Source organism: Pleurodeles waltl, chromosome 4_2, assembly GCF_031143425.1.
Source record: "Pleurodeles waltl isolate 20211129_DDA chromosome 4_2, aPleWal1.hap1.20221129, whole genome shotgun sequence".
NCBI classification, from domain to species: Eukaryota; Metazoa; Chordata; class Amphibia; order Caudata; family Salamandridae; genus Pleurodeles; species Pleurodeles waltl.
Window position 1 is genome coordinate 47,295,571 of NC_090443.1, and position 6,000 is coordinate 47,301,570.

The 6,000-nt window shown below is 41.1% G+C and overlaps 1 protein-coding gene across 3 annotated transcripts in view; it reads right to left on the minus strand.

Moving 5' to 3' along the window:
• RAB5B (RAB5B, member RAS oncogene family) overlaps nt 1–4,655 on the minus strand; it is a 67,504-nt gene extending 62,849 nt beyond the window's left edge. Inside the window, exon 1 of one of the 3 annotated variants that reach the window (XM_069230594.1) lies at nt 4,582–4,655. The gene's annotated coding sequence lies outside the window, so the exon portion shown is untranslated. The remainder of the gene's footprint in view (nt 1–4,581) is intronic. The other 2 variants (XM_069230595.1, XM_069230596.1) reach the window with 2 other exon arrangements.
• Between the last annotated feature and the right edge of the window lie 1,345 nt (nt 4,656–6,000).

A 6,000-nucleotide genomic window follows, 5' to 3' on the forward strand; every position in this document is an offset into this window, starting at 1 on the left:
ATTTTGGCCTCATCAGGCCACATTAGCGTTTTTAAAAAACGACACTCATGTGGCGCAAGGAGGTGCTAGGCCCTCTTAAATCTGGGCCTAAGTCTCAACTATCAAATTTACATTCAATTCAGTAAACAGATTAATACATTTGTTCCCACATCTGTACTCGGGTGAATGTCAATCAATTTATGAAGGAACAAACCAGAAGGTGGGAATGGAGGACCTAGAGTCAGCTACAATTCCAGAGCTCACTACAGCAAGTCATTTTTTATGAGGTTGAGCTATTTTTAGTCCTTCTGGCAAGTGGACAAAGAACATGTGTTCTGTACAGTCAGAAACTGAAGTATCAATTAAGATGTCTTTAAATCTTATTCTTGTCACATTTGCTCTGTGTTCAGAGACAGAGGTCAAAAGTCAGTTTGTCTTCTTGCAATGCAAATACCTTTCCTTGTGACTGCAGAGTTACAGGATTTTGTAAGGTGAACTGTCTGACCTGTGTGAAATGAAAGGCTGTGGGTATTAGGTTTTTCCTAATAAACAACATTTATATAACTAAATCAAAATAACAATCATTTCAAAATATATTTCAGTAGCTGTGAAAGACAATTTTTTTGTACTTGTGTGATGACAAAAAATATCTTAATAGGATGAAAAAAGTAAGAACACTTTACTTGGTGATGTGCAAGTGAAATATTTTTTCTGAAACCTAATTTTCACCAATTATTGCTAATACACTATACAGTTGTATCAGTAAATCTGCAAGTTAGTGGGAAGGTTTTTGGACATGTCTTGTCTGTAAATGACAGCGTGCTACCACATAATGCTTTAGTAACATACTTATTAAAAGTGAGTGTTTAAACATAAACTGAAAAACACTCCTGCCCTAATGGCAAAGCTATTAGTAAACTAAGGGGCAAGTCATGCAAGGATCATGTGTACCCTATATGTGGGCTAGATTTATTATACATGGAGCACACTTTTAATGTATTTAATCAAACAAAGGAGGACTATTTTACAGCAGAAATGTTGAACTCACATATTTGAAGGAGCACTCATATGTGAGAATGAAGAAAAAGGAGACTGTAAAATACAATATTTGCATAGGTTCACACATTTTGAGACCTTTTACTGAGTCAATCACATTAGTTAGGTCGAGTAGATTGTTCAAGCAACTCGACCTGCAGGGCTAAAAACATTTGAATGTTTTTTTTTTGCCCTGAATTCACATTCCTAAAAAAATGTTGCCTCACACAGTGAAGATCAAGTTTAGCGTCTCACTAGAATAAGCACTGGCAAAGCCAAAAGAACTCAAAGGTGTTAGCTGACCCTTTGCCTTTATCAGTGATTATCATTGATGCAGAACACCATGAGCAAAAAAAGGCTTTGTTGCATATGCTGAACAACACTGGCAAAAAAGAAAAGGTAGAAGGGTTGCTGCAGTGTGATGAAGTATGCACAAGCATTCATCTCCAATATGTGTGAACATAAGCTATGATACTGCAGCTGACATTTTGGCTTTCTTAAATTTACCATTCTGAGACTCCATAAACTTAACAATATAACAAAAGTTGCAAATAAAGAGCATTCTAAAGAAAGAAGTGGGCATATAGCAACTTGCAGCTGCTTGGCCCCCCTACACAGTAAAAATTTACAAAACGGGACTGTGAGGGAGCAACAGAGGTGGATGGTTCTAAGGGAAGCAACTGACCGCAGACAGACAAGAAGTGTGAAGCAGGGCAGAAATGGAGGAGCTGGGGGTGTATTGTTGCGGGGGAGAAAGACACAAAAACGATGAGATGGAAAGGGCAGAGGAGACATGGACAGAAAGAGAGAAGCAAGACCAATACTGGGCAGAGCAACAGGAGGGATTTGAAGGGAAAAGCAGCAGCTAGATTCTCATTGTGTGCTGAAGTAAAAAGAAAAAAAGTTCCCGGAATTTAAGCACTGTAGGAACATCAGTCAAAAGGATGGTAAAGAAGCTATGCTACAGGGAGGTATAAACAGAAGAAGTAGTAAAAGCTTTGAATATGTAAGCAAATGAGAGAGATGTGAAAAAAGACAATCATGATCAATTGGCTGACCCAAAATCTAATAAAAACTTGTATTGTACACAACAGGTCTTTCGCCAACAGACAGCTTGAGCTGTGCGACCTAAAAACTAGTCCAATTTCAACTGATATGTTTACTTGGCTAGTAAAAAAAAAAACATTTTAATCAGAACAATGCATTAATGTAGGAGGGTTCAGAACATGGGTATGATATGAGAGAGAGAGGGAGATATTATATATATATATATATATATATTCACACCAGTTTGACAATTGAGTCAAAATTGCGGCACTCACAGGATTACAGCAGGTTACTTTTATTTCATGACAGGACCCCAAACAAACTAACACCAACGCGTTTCGACCCTCGCGGTCTTGATCACGGTGGGATAGATATATATATATATATACACACATACATACACACACACACACACATAAACTGGGTATCTGTCTAATATGGACCCTTAGGGCCTCTGAGGGGGCTATTAGCATCCTAAACCACACAAACGTTGAGACGGAAATGTAGAACATATTCAACAAGTTAGTCATATTTTTACAACATGTTTATTTAGAAGAAATTAGTCTAGAAACAATGTTTTTTTAGCTTTTTTTTTTTTTTAAATCAGCATGTCCAACTTTCACGACTAGACAGACTACTGAATAAATGACATGCAACGTTTATTCTCTAGTATATTTAAGCCACTGCCAATAACGCAGAGCTTACAATAATCACTGAAAAGAATCATCATGTTCACATTTCACAAATAGGCTGCTGATTACGTAGTTTACAGTCAAATTGTAGAAGCTACAACTACAGCTAACAATGGGCCTTGTTTACATTTTGAATGTTATAGTTTTGCTTGGCTTTCACATGTAAGGCTGGTGATTAAATAAAGAGTTGAGGCTAAACTCATAAGTCTGATTCGTTTCCTAATTAAATGACGGACAGAGTTCATGGGCGTCAAGTAGGGGTCGCAGCTGCGATCCCTGGCCTCAGAGGTGGCAAATTCAGTGTCAGGAACGCAGTGGCAGCTAGTCCTTACGTACGTCAGTTGGGGCGCCACTATTTTTGTTTTCTGTCACATTTTTATCACACTAATAGTGAATAATAATACATTATTCACTATTAGTGTAATACAAATGGAGTCCGTTATCTGGAATATGCTCTTACATGACAGCGGAGGTAAGTAAAAAGTGTATGTTGTGTGCATGCTTGCGGGTGAGTGTTTTCATGTGAGACACTGTGTGTAAGTGTGAAATTGTGTGCATGTGTAATTATGTGTGAGTGAGTGAAAGTGGAGGTCAAAAGACGCGTGATGTCACTTCTGCTACCCCTGACACTTCGGTGAATTGACATCCATGGCAGAGGTGAACCTCTTCAGACGCTGCCTTTATGATATCATTTTCAATAAGTATAAAAAATATGTAAAGGTTCACTGTGCAAAGTGGACTTTTATACCACTGAATTTTGTGTATTTAAAGCAACCAAACAAGTAATTTACGTCTATGCAATAACTGAAAATAAATCTTATTGGAACAAGTGTAGTAATAAACACAGATTTGCTCCTTTATGACCACGGTGAAACTCAACTGACCTGAGAAAGCACTGCTTAATGCCTCTTAGATTTATTTCCAGACTCACTTGATAAACAGAATAAATGGGACCATATTCACAAGGCCTAGTTTTGATTTTTATCTCGCTGCGTGGATTTAACCTGTTAATGATTAAATAACTTTGTTGAGATCTCCTGCACCAGATAGCATGACATGTACCTTTCAAGAAAATCCTACGTAAGCAATATGCAAATTTCGAACTACTGTTTAGAGGAGGAAGAAGGGTAATCAAGACTCAGTCGCACATCTCACGCGTAATGGCCCTACCCACACAAAACTAAGGTAATAAGTGTGTGTTACACTGCGCAGCTAAATATATGCTGCATTTACCTATTACTTATAGGAGTACTTAATCCACCACAGCAATGTCAATAAATGACCGCGCTAAAAAAATGGGAGAGGTCAGAAATAGGGAATGCCCCTCTCCGTATCTATAACTCTCCGTCACGTCTTAGGTATCTGTCCCATTTCTTCTAACTGCAGGCCAAGATCCTTCTCTATTCACTCTTTCCAGGCCTAGCTTCCTAGATTTGTCATCATCCTTCAAGGCGTCCCTCTTGGTATGTGTGTGCCCTCCTTCTGTGACAGAACCACCCTTAATTCTTCTCGTGAGGACCCCTCCCAGGTCCAGGCCAATGTCCGCAGGACCCTACTTCAGACCTTGCATCCAGGCTGCGGTATGGCCCCAAAGCACTGCCTCCGAATGACTTCCTCTCCGAGACCTGACTTCCTCCAGATCTCCCTTCCGCAGGAACGGGTCTAATCCAAACACCCCTCCCTAGGCCTCTACTACCCTCCCTCGGAGATCCAAATATAGTTTCGGCTTCACTCAGTACAAGGGCTGCAATTGCGAAAAGTTCCTCCGCAAACCGCATTGCTCAGTCCTCTCTGCACGGCCATCTCCAGGCCACACACGTATACTCACCGCCTTGGCTTCTCCCGCACCGCTCCCGGGGTCCTCCTGACACTGAGCAGCCCCTCCTCGAATGGCCCCGCCCTCCCCGTCTGCACGGACAAGCAGCTTAACCAATCACATCCTCTCCATCGGTTGGTGTAACCAATCGCATTTCAACATTTTGCAGGCACGCCCATCAACATCAGGGCGTTGTGGACACAGGAACTGACAGGTTACACACTCAATCAATGAAAGAATACCACTAGAGTGACAGTACTTGCGTCCAACAGAAAGTAAATAATAATTTTATTGGCAATCCCACTAAACCAATCACTTGGCCAAGACTCTCAGCCAGGGAGGGCTATAAGCAGACGACGTCTGCAGACGGGTGGGGAAGGGGCGTGGTCAGTCTGCTGACTGTAAACAGAAAATAAGGTGATCATGGAAGGCGAGGCCAGTTTCGTTGTAGAGCCAATGGCGCGAGTGATTTGATGACAGACCGGTTGATGGACCAACGTGCATCTTCGGACCGCTCTGGCCTCGCTGACCTTCCTGTGTCGTCACTGGACAGAGGGTCAAACTGCTGCATACCGGAAGTGAGAAGCTGTAACGCTAAAAGGTAGTTTAAAGAAGAGGCTACATGCAATTAGGAAGAATGGGCACATAGAATCCACGTGTGTATTCCACGTATTTAGAACCCGGCAGTAATATCTGCACAATAAAATAAGCGTGTGTCTTAGAAAAGCAAGCTTTCTTAATTTTAAGAATCTAAGGCCAAATGGCACCGTGGCCTTTCGTAGTTAATAGCGAACTGCCTGCTGGGACCGACTTCTCTTATAACTGGGAAAACAAAAAAGAAATCCCCAGTACTAAGGTACTGTTTTTGCAATGCCAAACAAGCATTGGTAAAGCCAATAGGTCGCAACTATACGAGAGCTTTTCGCTTTGACAATGTCTTTTAGCCATGTTGTACAGCAGCATGGCAACGAGAAAAGGGGTAAAATTAAAGGAAAATAAAATACCTCAATATCACTGTGTGCTGCAGACGGACAGTAATCGAAATGAAGCAATCAGTACTTGGTCCATGCTCCCAGGAAGAAGAGGAAGTGAAACCGGCATCCACCAGCCAATTAGGAAGCAGCAAATAAGTGTTAATGAATGCTAAGCTATGGGTGGGCTCAAAGCCTCTTTTAGAAAACAAAACGTCTTACAAGCGACAGCACATGTGCCATCTCAGGTTAGACCTAAAAATCACAGCATTGGGCCACAAACAATGCTTGGAAGTATATGTCCCGGAGTCGAGCACTAGTGCAAACAAATCCGTGTGGTTTAGTGTTTTTGATAAATGTGCTGAATTAGCACTCTAAAAAGAGCCTAACCTTACTCAGACACTTGGAGGCGACTCATTTCAAAGTTTGCGCTATACAACAGTTATACGCAGAATGCAAA